A 13,658-nucleotide genomic window follows, 5' to 3' on the forward strand; every position below is an offset into this window, starting at 1 on the left:
GAGTCGGAGCTTCCAGCGTTGCCGAAGTTACACGAAATTCAACGTAAACTTACGAAGCGGACACGCACGTTGGTACAATAACAATGAGTGCTGTCATAATGAAGAATACAAAAATTAAATAACAATCTATCGCAAAGAAAACGGATCAATGGGAAAAAATAATATTTTTCAGTATTAATTCGTGATATTTTACCTTGAAGTCATTTGTAAAACTCATAAAATACCAATGTAAATTTATTTTATTTGAATATTGTAGCGTTCATTGTTTGAAAATCGTACTTATACACATCGGTTATCTTTTCACAGAAATAGCTGTGTGAAAAATCAAAGCGTCCAACTAAACTGCATTTTTTTTTGATAAGTGAATTTATTGAAAAATGAATAATAAAGATGTATCCATAGTCTATGATAATAAACCTTTTCGTTTACAATTATTACATAAATGATATTTTGTACGTAAAAATAATGACAATACAATTATTAGTACTATACATTTATTCACTAATACAGTGTTTTTCAACCGGTGTGTCGCTAGTCTCCTAGAGCAGCGGTCCCCAACCTTTTGGACATCGCGGACCACTACCACGTATTTTTTCCACACTTGTTAAAAATTCGATATGTCAAAAAATGATAAAAGAATTATAATTAATAAACATATATTCATACGAAAAATGCAAAAAAAAAACATTTTAAATTTTATTTTATTAAAAAAGAATCAATACGATTATTAAATTAAAATGAATTCGACGTCGACATAGAGGTGCATAAAAGATTAATTACAAGTAACAGTAAGGTAATCAGTATGACCTTTGTTGCTGCTTCTTTGAAACAAGCTGTTGGTTTTTTTAATAAATACGAAAATTGCAAATATATTCAAATTACTCTGCGAACCAATGACATTAATATGGACGAATCATCTGGGAATAAAAATGACACTCACTTTTTTTTCGGGTCTGCCGAATGGCATAATCTGTTCTAACGCCATTAGAATAAAGGTGATATTACTATACATTTCCGATGCTTTTAGTCGGGTCTGCCGAACGGTTCGGTTCGAACGGGTTCGCTCAAATGAACATTGACACTAGAAACACTATTCTAACGCCATTACAATAAAGGTGATATTGCTATAAATTCCCGATGCGTGATATCGCATAATGGAAATTGCGTGACGTCTACCTATACATGTGCAAATGTCGCTGTGCGTGAATTTAATTGCTAGCTACTGTATTGAGTGCGTTGTCCATTAATAATGTCATTGCTGCGAACCACCAAAATTCTCTCACGGACCACCGGTTGGAGACCGCTGTCCTAGAGTGCCGCTAAATTTGATAAAGCAACTAAACTAAATGATTGTTTGACAGCTTATATACAGATTACATGTCATATTGTTAATAATTATTATGAATTACAAAAGTATAGACTACTATAATAGAGGGTGTCGTGTGTAATTACTACGAGTATCATATCGCTTTTTGGTATGTCGGGGAAAGTTTCCCAGAGGTTGAAGTGTGCCACTTTTTAGTAAGGCCAAAAAACACTCCGCTTATATCTAGTGATTAGTCCAGACCAAGAAGATCTGTATGTGAACAATGTTTTTCGTCTGAAATAGAAAAAGCATGTTGATAGATGTTCATAAACTGTTTTTATACAATGTTCATGCACGTAATAATATTATGTAAGTATCTCGGACTAGATTAGGCATAACACCACATGACGATGTAACTTAATAATATGAAGATTGTGGTGCTATTTTTATTGTATGTTTTGGATATTTACTAACACATAGTATAGGTAAACAATTTAAAATATCATGATACACTTAGGCATAAAGCCCACCAAAGCGGCGCTCGGTGGGCTCTCTACGAAGTAGGCCCCCTCCCACCCGCGCATTACCCTTCACCTATGTAATAAGGGACTCAAGGAGCACAAAATAATTATTATTATCAGCGTCTCTCATAACAAAGCAATACAAATATTATTAAATTTCTCGGGGCTTGTAATTAATATTCACGATGACATCATTCTACCAGCGAAATATCGGACACGCAATAACTAAACAAAGAGTTCACTGTTATTAAATAATGCCTTCTCGCCCGTCTATCGACGACGCTTCCAGAAGCGTGATTTTGTTTGCCGTGTTCAATGAATGGACTACGTTGTATTTTCGTTAATTCGTGCCGCTGAGAAGCCACACAACGGTGACTCATGGGGCGGGCGGGCACGATGCGTCGTCAAATCCAGTGTGCGCTGGCGTATTTCATTACGTTGTATTTTCGATGATTCACATAGAATATGCGCGAGCGCCCCGCAAGCCCGCGTTAGTGGACTTTATGCCTTACACCTATAAGAACCAAGTGATACATAAATTGACTGACAAATTACCTTTCACACAACCCATATCGGTGGCGATTTGAAACGTGAAAGTGTTGAATTCGATACTATTTACAATAGAAATTAAGCCAACAAGATTTTAATATAATACCTTCTTTTCTTCTTTCTTTCGACCATGTCTGATCCTAAAGGACTCCACAGAGTAGAGGTTTATATTATCAGATTTTGTTTTTTACGAGAAATCAGAAATGGATCTCAGCCACTTGCTCAACCTATTAGGTCCATACCCTGACAGACACAAATTGAAAAACAATATGTGTACTTGCCAGACCCAGGATTTTAATCTGGGACCCACGGCGTTATAGTCCAACGCTTTAGCCGCGCGGCCATCATGGCCTACATATATTATGTACATATATCATAAATACTTGCCTTGTGTGCGGTGACTAGGGTTGCCAACTCTTTTTTCTGAAAATTCCGGTCAAAATGATACAAGAACAAAATATTTTTAATGGATGTTTAAGACTTAAACGTAGCCTACGTCCACGATGAGAGTCGATTTTTTCTAGGAAATTAAATCATTCCCGTTTATTGGTCGATTACGTACAAATCCGGGATACTGTGCATCCCGGGCAAGGTCCGACCGGGATCCTGGAGAAGGGGTTCAATTCCGGGACTATCCCGACCAAACCGGGAGAGTGGAAAATTGTCAATACATAGGTATTATATCACTTTAGCTTTACCCTCCTGCGCATCTATTCTAATCACACGACTGCTATCGGCCGCTACGGCAGCTATTTAGGGTAGGTTTGTATGGAAGCATTAGCACTTATTGTAACAATTACAATAAGTTAGCCGTCTAAACAGTCAAAAGTGTATCTCGTTCTAAAATTTTACACAGCCAAGAGAGGTGCTGTTAAAACATAGCGGTTATTGTAACAATTACAACTAAAGTATTGTAATTGTCACAATAAGTGTTAATATTTTGATGCTTTCCGACCATATACAGCTGTTTTAGCGGCCGAAAGTAGTATTGTGTAGGTATACTGTATAGAATAGATGCGCTGGACCTATGTGGTGTTAGCTACACTGACGTACCTAGATAAAATGCCGCCCCTAGGCAGCGCCAAAATGCCGCCTTATTTTTTTTATACAGTATTTTTATCATTCTTTCATGAGTCCAATATCTAAGAAATGTGTTGTATGGATACATTACTAACGAAATATCAGACTAATTATTCACAAATCTGCACGTGTCGTTTCTGAACACCAAGGACGTCGAAGGACAACGGAAGTAAACCAGTGAACTGAATTTTTTAATGGAAAGATATTTTCGTAATTACTAAGTTTAGGTAGCTATTTCTATATATTCCAAATGATTCTCCTCGATTTGCCGCCCTTCGAGTAACTGCCACCCCCAAGCGACGCTCAATCTGCCTACCCCCACGGGACGTCACTGGTCAGCCATGTAGGGTTCCATGAGATTTTACAAAATGAGTCAATACAATATGTCATATAATTTGTTAATTATTAAGTATATTAGTAAAGTTTCTGCGACATTATGATTGTCAGGTAAAATAGCGTGTATGCGTACATAACAATAATATGTGAATAACATTTATTACATATAGCCATATAGGTAGGTACCTAATGTAATGTGACCACATGTTTTCACTTATCTGCAGGAAAATAGATAGGTGAATTTGTGGTTAGTGGCTTTTGACCTGGTATTCATTGAAATGATGGTGATTACGTTAGTTAGTAGAGTGAGATTGTGCAAAAAACCACAACGAACCACGGATGTATGATAAGAAGATTAGTAGACGTCCTGTTTATTGCAAGAATATTCAAAACATTATTATTAAAAGTGATTGCGCCAATCGCGTTAAAGTAATTTTATAGTTTTGTATAAAAATCAGGGGCGACCACGAGTGGAGGTTTTCGGGTCCAGAAGGAAAGAAAAAAATACAAATTATTTAGGTGAATAGGATACCTATTCGCATATTGAAAATCGTCTCGACTGGTATAATAGTCATAAATCAAAACTGAGCGCAACATGCAACTTTCTTATGTGCGTATAGCAAGGCCGTGCGAGGACAGCGAAGTCACTCGGGAAGCCAAAGTGAATGCCGAAGTGCGACATTTCGGGATTATAAATTACCTGCGCTGTATGTCGGCCGTCGGGTGAAAATAGTTGGATGTGCCTCCAGATGGTTTTTTCAAACTAAAATGTTTTATTCCAGCAGTGTACGAAGGTCCACAAGATAACGTGAGTTTTGTGAATAAGGATGACGTCATATCGACGTATTCGACACGTCGCGGGCGAGACGAGTTTAGATGGTAGAGCCAATAATAATAATGTCACTTCATCAGATAAATTCAACAAAATATACCTAATACGGAGTCGTTGTAGTTCGAGAGAGGATCTGTACATGAGAACATTCAGTCATGATGTGCAGTTTCTTGCATTCTCCGCCATGTTTCTTATCTGTTGAGGTATCGAAGGCCAGGACCCGGAGTGCTACAGACTTTGTGTGAGCAGCTGAGGTTTTCATAGCAGCATGCGTCCAAACATTTGAATAAATAATCACCCTTTATAAGAGTTCCGAGTCGCAAGAGGAGAACGATAATTCAGACGAATATTTATACATAGACGTGCTGACTAATATACACCATTGTTTGTAAACATTTGCCGCTACATAAATGTACGTGGATACATATTTGTTTAAATCTCAACTCCACACCTGCAAAATATATTGTTATCAAATTAAATGTAGTTTGGACAGTCCACATCGTACAAACTGGTGGGATTTCATCACGCAACACTCTACGAGACCACGCGATGAAACAGTAAAAATCCCGCAAACATGACCACACATGCTTGTTTGTCAGTGCATTTGCACGCTTTTCCATCCGCGGTGGAATATAAAATAACACATTGGGATTTGTATAAAAACATTTAAAATGTGTTACAGATTGTCACTGAAAACCTTTTGGCTTAGCAATTTAAAATATGCTAAGTATATTTATTTTCTAGCTGACAGTTAGGGTAAGTAGGTACTGTTACCATTATAATAATGTATATTATATCGTTAACACGTGTGAATCGATTTTATTGTTATCGTTATTGATTGACCAAAGCAGAGCTAGTTTCATTTTTGTTTGAAATTCGCGCCTTTTTAGCAAGACGCTCGCCGGTAAAAGCGGTAATGTTGTTTCCCCAGGCTTGTTTTTTTTTGGGGCGAATAAATGTGTTGCAATGTCGAGCCCCTTTCAATATGTTTAAAAATCAATTTTACAAATGTGCTTTGGCAAATCTGTAAATTAGTACCGAAATAAATCTGTCTGGTCGGATCTGACCGTAAATGTAAATGAAGTAGGTATCTATTATTCATTATCCTACGCCTAGAATCGAAGTTATGTCGAGTTGTCTGTCATTCACCTTTAACTGACATAAATCCTAGTGTGACAGTACCTACCAACGCAGATATAATATGTGTTTATTTGACAAGGTATATCAGGTATGTGATTCCGAAAGGTGAAATCCAGGTGTGAATTCTTAAAATATATCAAAACTTATCAAATTAATTAAAAAATATTCTGTATAAGTAGGTACGCAATACGTATGACGTTCATCTTTTGGAGAAAGCCATTGTGCCAACGTTTTGATCATGTTTTTAAAATGGCGCGATTCTTGTCCGAGTAGTCGACATGTAAAATAAAATATTTCGCATGCCGTTTGATAATCACCAAATCTGAAGTTTATAATAAATGACGCCATGTTGTGCTGTTTCAATAAATCGTCTGCCACAAGATTTATCTCGAGATATTAAATTCATTCACGCAATATTCATTTGCATAGATTTAAAATTAATCATAATTTTGTTTTATTTTTCCCTATCCCGGTTTTGATCCCTATTGCAACTTGCAACTGCTAATTGGCGGATATCGAACATAGAGATAACAGATTTTAGGTATACCTACCTCTATAATATCACTTCAAGACCATTATTATAGGTAGGTAGTAAATTTACAGGAGAGGTTTCAGTATGCTTAGCTAGGTTAGGTTAGGTTAGGCTAGGCTGTGAGGGTCTAGCTGTTAGAGCTAGACCTTCACAGCGAACGAATTTTAACATTTTTGCATAATATGCCGTTGAAGCTAAAAGTGCTATATACCTAGGCACGTACAACATTGTCAATATGTAGAAGGCGCACAGTATTGATATAATATATCAATACTGTAATGTAATATACCTATATTATGTGCTGTGGATGATTATCATCTCCAAAAATCGATATAGTTATATATTGTAATAATAATAATATATTGTGTAAGTATGTATGGTGCAATGCTGTAGTAATTTTTTCTTTGCAATACGGCTCTATATTATTATGTTTTTTAGAGTATGGCAATACCATATAACAAGTTGATCGGCTGTTCGTCAAAATGTATTTAATTTCAATTAATTTTTAAACATATTGTAGAAATTAAAAATTATAAGTTTAAGATGTTCACAACATGACATGAAACATTATTATAAAAAAAAGTAATAAAAAAGCTAAAAATGAAAATATAAAAAGGGAACATAATATTATTATAAACATAAAAAAGCAGTGAAAATACAATTATACATCTATAGAAGTTCAAAGAAGTACACCGAGTTTGCTAAGGAGACCCTATTTTAAGAATTTATAAAATAGCGTCCACCTAAACTAATCCTCACGCAAGTGGAATATATCAATACCCAATACATGTTTTTTTCAACAGAATCCCTACAAGCAAAAGTCACCGCAAGTCATTATTGCTCAACTACAAGTCGCTGCTACCTGTCGCATCCAGAAGTCGTACGTTATATGAATAAAACAAGCGTAGTGTTAAATAATTCTTAATAGTGTGAACACGTCATAATATAAAGAAGAGTTTGTATATACGACCGCTTCTTTGGCTGGAATAAATAGGAGGACTTTATACATTCTGTTTGATAATGAACATTGATAAGCATTGCTCCTGCATATTACCATTTAAAAGCTCGTTATTCTAACAGCAAGTGAGCAAGGAGAAATGGCCGAATAATCAAAAGCCTTCTTTTAATTGACCGATTTCCACACGACTTCTTCTACGGGTGGCCCAAATGGCTTTCGCAGGTAGGTGGTGGTTAATAAAATGGGATCGCTACCCTCGAAACTCGTGACATTAAAAGTTTCTCGCAGCGGGGTAAGACGATGCCGGAAGCTGATAACGGAAACTGCGGACTTGCAGTGTCATGATGTCACCAGAGAATAAAAATGTCTGACGATGCGAATTATTATTAGAAACAGTTAGTATACAAATGTTGTACCTATGTCTAGTATTGTATGTTTCATAGGCCACGGCCGAATCCAAATCAGCAATACCCGATGCGGATATACGAATTATTGTTTTAAATAAAGCATTTTTCTCAGCTGGGACAAATTTCCTTTGAATTTCATCAAGCAGATTTGTTTGCGTGCTAAAATTCTGCGAGGTATCCATAAAGGTATCTAGAACAATACAAAAATATTAAAAATTAGTACCTCAGAATAGATAATAAATATAATTCTTACAATACACTACATTTTGATACAGGGTTTTGAATGTATGAGTGTCCTAGGAAAATGAAATACGCATTATGCACGTGCAATAGTGTGTATAATACACCAATATTAAATGAGCGTCAATGCATAAACCGAGAAAAGTTGTCAGTATTTGACGTATGAAGTATTCTTGACACGTGTTTAAGTTTATCCCGGTTTATTCCTTACTCGAGATCGGCTCCTTAACCCGTTAGGTTAGGTATTTCAGTTCCCATTATTTCTGAGTTCCCTGATCGGTACCTATGTTATACAGAGCTAGGGTCGATTTTCCTTTACGCAAATAACGCAATTGAGTCATCGGAAGATTTAACAGTTTAGATAGAAACAGTCAAAACATTCATACTTACAATTTTATTATTATTACATCATACGGAGATATTAAAAATAATTTGCGTATTTCTCACAAATTGAGTATAAAAATGTTGCCCAGAGCAATTAACATCAAATTGGCCCATAACATAACTACTCAAACAGATACGTACCTACTTATACATTCATCCTCAATAATAGTTAATTTTGGATTTGTTCTTTTTAACGTATTTTTTATCGAGGGGATCTCATAATCGGTCAGTGTGTCGGTATTTTTTACGTTCCTAAACCCAACACTAACAGAACATGGGACCAATGGATTGAGTGAATGTTCAATAGCCTGAATAGCCACTTCTCGTAAAGAATATTCATATTGGAGCAAAAACTATGATTACTTCTTTCTCTGATTTATTTAGTTACCACCATTGGTTAATTAACGTACCTACTAAACTAGATAATAAATTCATCTATGATTTACACTGAGTTTATATAATGTTCGAGGCTTTCACGGTTGTCTTTTATCGTGGTAGATTTTTGGGTTTCCACCGTATGTCCTTCTTCCTTCTTCACTCGACATTTCGGGCTGTAGTGGATGTATATGAATGTAGTGGATGTCTAAGAATGTCAAAAGGAATCCGATTAGCTAAGAGCAAACGTTGCTCAGAGTAATCTGTCAATCGTTACGACCAGGGATACCGGCTCGAGTATTGGATTTTGCTGATAGTGCCGTGCCGGAAGCCACGCGTTTTTAACCGTAATCCATCATCCCTATTAATATTTTCAGGGTTTCTATGGATTTTAATGGCCTCCTTTACCAATGTCCTCTTTTATCGTCCTCCAATATACCAATGGCCTCCTCTACCAACGTCGAGTGAAGAAGGAAGAAGGACACACGGTGGAAACCCAAAAATCTATTACGATACGCTGAGTTTATTGATTCATGAAGTCACTATTCAGTTAATAATAACTACAAATAAAGAGAATGTTCGATTTTTAAATTATTTTCTATATATTTTATAATAGCTAGTTACAAATTATTTTGGTTGAAAATTTCCTTATATGAAAAAAGCATTAAGACCTAAAGTTAGTTTGACAAAATCGTGCTGTAAATAATGTTTCTTTATAATAAGCGGGGTGCACGCTATGTTTCGTGAATGCTATGCTATTACTTGAACGAAGGTAGTAGGTAGGTATTTATATTATTTCATAGTTCATAGTATCGCAAAAAATAGCCAGAATGTTTCCACATTGGTTATATTTTATTGTAGATATATGATAGGATTTCCCATTCGGTCGAACAACAACCTAGCTATGTTTTTGTTCTGGCGTGGTAAATTAAAATTAATTCCACGGAAATCTATTGTGACATAGGTTTGTACCTGTGTCATAGAATTGAAAGAATAATTTGTCTCAGTATAGGTACTTACTATTTTATATAATAAATATACAATTAATTAAATCTATGAAGACAAGTATGAGTTGAACTGCATGATAAATGAACCGTATAATATAGGGGCGAATTCTCTGTACTATTCATTTATTTAGACTATTTAGTAGAACCTATCTAACCAAAAGGTAGGTAAATTTTGAAAACCTTTAATATAATAATATACTAAAAGTAATAATTAATCCAAACCAGCGTTTAAGTATGCCTATCTAGAAAGTTGAGCATGTTTTGGTTTAGATGTTATCACATCTAAGTAGAATTACTTAGAAAGACAATTTTAGAAATAGTGTAGCATAGCAGTGAGCAATTATAGAACAAATATTGAAGAATTTAGTTATAAGTATTAAAAACTTTTATATGTAATATTATGTATTACTAATTATTGTTTACTAACCCTACCGGCAATGACATACCGTGCCGGTGGGCAGATCGTGCGTTGCTTAGGGGAAGACATTCTAGAGGGCTGCAGATTACGAATAATACAAATTTTGATGGTAGATTACGCGAAGATTTCAAAATTTTCGCCTGCGGAACTAATTTCCAAGTATTTGAAAATGTGTAAATCAGAATTTTAAAGATTTTAATACAACAACGTGGAAATTAGAGTAGGTGGTAAATTTTCATAACTGGTACGTTACTGTCGACCACTTTGTAATTGATCACCATGGAGCATGGATGTTAATGTCTGTCAGTCAAGGGGTTCCGCGAGATTTTAAAATGTCTCAAGGGTTCCGCCAAACATAAAATGTTGGGAAATACTGACTTATAATAATAAAAATAAGTGGTTTATCATAAAATTATAACAGTACCTAACCGACAATAACGGAGTCATTGATACGTAATATTATTATAGTATCTATATTTACCACCAATAATCACCATACCATACAATACTTTGGCGAGAGCCGCATGTCGGTTTGTAATTAAGGTAATTAATAATCCTTGATTTAAATTAAAACACAAACACCGATAATCAATAATAAAGCAATTTGATAAGCATTTCATGTATGGCCTACTAGTTTAAATTATCGCAATTATGTTGGAGGATCGTAGCTTAATTGGCTAAAGCATATTGGCGCGATACCAGTGGATATACGTGTTAAAATCCCTTCGAGCATAGTATTTTTTCAAGTTTTGTATGTTTAATGGTATAATATTAGGTTTTTTTCAGGATTTAATTGAGTTTTAAAAACTAACACCATCCTATTTTTTAAATCTACGTTCACATTAGGGTTGTTTGACGTTATTCTCGTAAGTATGACTGACAAGTATGTAGGTGGTTGGTACCTACCTGATATAGGTACTTCTAAATATAATAATATACACTATGATCCCCATAGCCTAGGTACCTACCTAATTCTAAAAGTTATTCTTTTCAACTGCAAATGGTACGTATGAGTACATTCATTTTTAATTAAATTAATTGACTTAGAATTTAGGTAGGTATGTACTTACCCTTTGGTGGAATTCTATTTTATAAAATTAAAATAGAAACTAAGTAAGTATATTGAGTTGGATATCTATTTGAGTCACCACAACACTAAATTACAGAGATAAACTATTTGTAAAAATTAATAAGCTTCGACTTGGAGAGTTTTGTGCATTTTTTGTGAGTTAAAAAAATGTCGTGCCTGCAGACGCCTAACAAAAGAATGTACCTACCTACAGGTTGAGCTATACCTGCATTTAAATCCACTCAAAATGTAAAACGTCATATTTCAGTGAAGATAAACAATACAATACTAATCCATTATGGCAAGACGACGCTGTGGTGACCATTCTTCGTGAGATCTTATCGCCAGTGACAGGTAAAAATGCTCAACAATGGACCCGAGGGCAGAAATAATATCAAGAAGGATTTATCATTTTTTATGAATGCAGAAAGAAAATATACTTTCCGCACCCACTCTTGAGAGGTTAAATAAAAATATTATTGTATTAATAATATTATAAAATTTCGTACTGGCAAACTGCCATTTTGTGGATAAATATTCAATAATCATCATCATCGTCAGCAGGGATCGATCATCTGCAGTCTGCTGGATGAAGAGTGAAAACCATGGAAGAAGAAATGTTGTATCGGAAATATATGGCCGTATATTAAAGACCGTCCAACCTCTTTGGGTCGTATAGTAGGTAGGTACTGACATTCAATTCATATTGTCTAAATCAGTGCTCCGCAACCGGTGTGCCGCGAGACAATGCTAGGTGTGCCGCGGAGCATTGCTTAAAAAACACAAATGATTTTGTATATTATACAATAATTACTTGATAGCCAAAATTGCGTACATGGCTGGGTAATAAATAAATTTGAGCACCTGTATAAACTTAATAAAACAATGCAAGGTCAGAATGAAAATATATTGACGTGATCTGACAAATTAGAAGGATTTAAGACAAGGATCTCTACAAATAATGTACCAAAGGACTTACCAGACCACCAATGAAAACAAGCAATTAATTTTGGATCCGTCTCCAAAACATTTAACTTTGCTTTAAAAGAAATTTCATCATTACTTTCATCCAATCAATACGACTGGATTCGAAACCCTTTTGCAACCAATGCCGAAAATTCTATAGAAGCGCTTATGCTATTTTCTGGATTTCGGTTAATAAAGAATATTCTCGTATTTTTGACAAGGCTACCAAACTAAGTAAGTAAGGCTAAAAACTTTTACGTTCATTGAAACAAACTCAGGTATCATATTAATTAATTATTCTATTGCTAATACAAATACATGGGAATATGTGGGTATCGTGGGGCCCAAACTCAGGGGGGTGGCGTGGCAGGTCAAGTAGATAAGTGAGATAAACACTTTGCTCTAATAGCAAAAAAAGTCGCCTACGGCGCTGTTTTACTTTACTATCGTTACTATTTTAGCAGATACGATTGTGGGATACAATTTATTATTATTGTGTCAATACTCGACATATAATTATTGTTAAAACGACAACTAACCGTAATTCAAGTGGATGTATTAATAAATACAAAAAGTCGCTAAACATAGAATCAATACGATTAATTTTACATCGAACATCATTTGAAAAAAACGCTATTTTAAAGTATCACACTGTCTTTAACCCTAGCGATAGGTAGGGGGGCGCCGAATATTCTGGCCTGGGGTCAATGTTTTGGTGTATACATTGTTTTACGTGTGGTGTGCCGCGGAATTCTGGGAAGACCTGAAGACCGTGGCTGAGAAAAGGTTGCGGAGCACTGGTCTAAATAAAACACGGTTCTTGTCGGTTTACAGAAGGTTTACACTTCACAGGAAGCCAGCAGAAAACAATTTTTGAAAATAGCCGGTATACTGGATAATTTATTAAGTTAGGTTATGCTTTCATTCTTGAAATCGTGAATTTTATCAAAATTAGCTATGAAAATTGAATTAATGTTCACATTGAATCTAATAAAATCGGAGACCGTATAGTATACGGTCATCTCTTTCCGATAAAAAAGCTCACGGCGAAATGTGCCACGGTGAAATGTTTTACGTACAATTTACATATTGTAACCGTTTCACATGCATACGTGAGAAGACGGACAGATCTTTTCACTCGTCACTCTCTCCATAATAAACACTAAAAGTAAATAATAGTATGCTCCTGGAGAAAACCATGTCGACACAGTGAAATGTTCACATGTAAAAGATATTCTCACTTACATATTATTTTATTTATTTAGTCTAAATTCCAAAATATAAATGTTTCATGGCACTCAGTCATTCAGTTCCGTTTTTTAAATCTAAATTTAATTGTATGCAATTAGGGAAATCGTTCTTTTAATAAGTTGTATTATTAATTGGCTGAAAACATTTTTGGCATTGCTCGCAATAAATGACGTGAAAAATAGAGGTGTGGTGCATTCACATCACCATGCTTACGATTTGGGAGGAAGAGCGAGCGAAAGAGTTGCACCAGTGAACAGAGAGGGAAGAGGGACCGTGCTATTCCTGTC

This window comes from Rhyacophila brunnea, unplaced genomic scaffold, assembly GCF_057557595.1.
Source record: "Rhyacophila brunnea isolate RB1 unplaced genomic scaffold, BYU_Rbru_1.0 scaffold_9, whole genome shotgun sequence".
In the NCBI taxonomy this organism is placed as follows: Eukaryota; Metazoa; Arthropoda; class Insecta; order Trichoptera; family Rhyacophilidae; genus Rhyacophila; species Rhyacophila brunnea.